This window comes from Priapulus caudatus, unplaced genomic scaffold, assembly GCF_000485595.1.
Source record: "Priapulus caudatus unplaced genomic scaffold, Priapulus_caudatus-5.0.1 Scaffold618, whole genome shotgun sequence".
Classification (NCBI taxonomy): Eukaryota; Metazoa; Priapulida; class Priapulimorpha; order Priapulimorphida; family Priapulidae; genus Priapulus; species Priapulus caudatus.
The window spans coordinates 169,679-172,254 of NW_014577679.1; positions in this window are offsets into that span (position 1 = coordinate 169,679).

A 2,576-nucleotide genomic window follows, 5' to 3' on the forward strand; every position below is an offset into this window, starting at 1 on the left:
CTAGACAATTACCCCCCGGACATTTGAAATGGGCGGCCATCTTTGATTTAATTATACATATGACAATTTTATTAGTTTTGGTGCATTTTATCAACTCGTTTGTGGTTGGAATGGATTCAGCATGTATGAAAACATAGAAAATGACACTTTATTCATGTTTACACGACATTTTGTCACAAAGATACGGGCATTTTATTGGTGGCCATCTTGGATTATTGTTGCTTAGCAATATCAGGAGTAGATAATAGGGAAAATTCCCTATTATCTACTCCTGGCAATATCCTACATAATAGCCCTATCCCTAACTACGGCCGCAGCCAAAATGCACACGGTTCGTTCAAGGGTAAATAGCCCGGCAGATATGTGAATAAATTGTGATATTTTGACGATACAAGCATGAGCTTTAGCACACTGTTAGAGCATGCCCTAAGAAAGATTTTTGGCTATAGGGCCATCGTATATTTGTCCCACGGCAACAATGGCGGCCATTTTCCAAGATGGCCGCATTTCAAATCCAGTATCCTTCACTTTCAGTTAATATTCAACAGAAAAACATGATATTTGTGTCTAAACCAACATTATCGGGGTCAAGTAAACGCATCGCAATTACATCATGTCTTCCCTTCTATTACCGGGTTTCGACAATCCGTTTAAAACAAAATCGTACATCTCCTCATCGTGCTAGCTATGTCCGATTGGTACTAACTACCCTAACTATTTGGTAAGCTTGCGCGAAAGGTAAGTTAGCCTGTTATGGTTTAATCTCGTATGCTGGGGATCCATTACGTACAAAGGGCAGTCTGCCGCTCCTACACTTATCACGGAAGTCTTGTTATTGAGAAACGGCAGGAAATGCTTGTAATCACCGAGAAGAGCGCCACGAAGACATGGCGTAGTGACGCAGGGGCGGATCCAGGATTTTTGAAAAGGGGGTGTCCAGGAAGAAAAAAGGGGCACTTTTTCCTGCTTACTTTTTCTGGTGTTTTAAAAAGCTGCCGAAGGCCACTTGGGGAGGGTTGGGAAGCCTCCCCCAAAATTTTTTTTAAAAATTGGTGCATTCTGAGAGCATCTGAGCAGAATGCAAAAATGTCTAGAATGCAAAAATTTATCAGATCCGGTCCCCCGGAGTTTGCCCATTTCTAGGTTTGTATAACAAATTTACATATATATAAATAAATCTTTATCAGAAAAATTAGACGAAATGTATTTACTACCAAAGTCTTAATGTTTCTCTACTCTATGTCGCCTATTATTGCCGATAATTTCCCGTAAATGCCAGTCAAATGCTCATCAGCAACACACAAGTACACCGCACGCCCGCCCTGCGCACAAACAACATAAAAAAGATAATAATAAGATATAATCCTCTCTTATTCATGTTGTTTGTGCGCAGGGCGGGCGTGCGGTGTACTTGTGTGTTGCTGATGAGCATTTGACCGGCATGAAGGAGAGCTGTTCTGCCAAGGAAATCGAATCATTGAATTTTATGTTAATGAAAATCAGTTATGCAAGTCATCTAGCATGATTTTTAGTCACATGCATGTTCAAATAACATTTATACATGTATTTTATGTAAACATGTGCATATCCGTGTACATATGTACATGTATTTACATATCTACATTAAAATACACTAATTTTACACACATTTGGTGCCAGAAAATAGATAATTATCCTCGTTTCACTCTATTGTGGCACTCCTAACACTAACAGTATCAAAATATCTTAACTTTATTGCTTGCAATTCACCCTAACCCTCGTTCTAACACTACGCATAACCGCACGGAGCGAACATTAATTTCCATTGATTTCTGTGTTTTGGGGGCTCATTTCAGAGAGTGATCTCTCAGCTCGTGGAGTCATGCCACATTTGAAATTCGGTACCCGTATAAGGGAAAGGGTCTAAATCATTCATCTAAAATTTCAAGTCGATCCGTATCTCCTCTGCTCATTAAAGGAGGCATACAACAGTAAGCGTCCGCAATTGTTCACCGTTGCACTATTTCGTCTCTAGAAAATTGCCTTTTTTTGGCATTTTTTTTTCGCTAAAATTCGGCACTAGAATAAGTAACAGAAGTAACAGTGTGAGTATTTTTAATTAATATCTGTTCGATGCTTATTCAGATCTGCTGCCTATGGACACGATCTACTGTTGTTTACCACCTATACATAGGTGTCAAGAGCAGATAATAACACATATGTGTTATTATGTGCTCTTGATACATAATAACACAATCATTTGACACACACACTTGACAACACACTTGATAACACACTTGACAACACACACTTGATACATAATAACACAATGTGTTATTAACTGCTCTTGATAGGTGTGCAGAATACGTTGAGAGATGAGAGATGAGATGGGATAAGCAGGTGCGCTCTCTCGGGTCCGGCAGGTCCAGCTGCTGTGTAACTGATTACAGCACAGATCCGCGATAACACAGCAATAGCGCGGCTGTCCCACTTGCTGTGCGTACGTATGGAAAACCATCCCCTTCAAAAATCATTTTCAAACATTTCAAATACACGATTTTAAATTAATTTAAAACATTTCAAATTAATTAATAAAA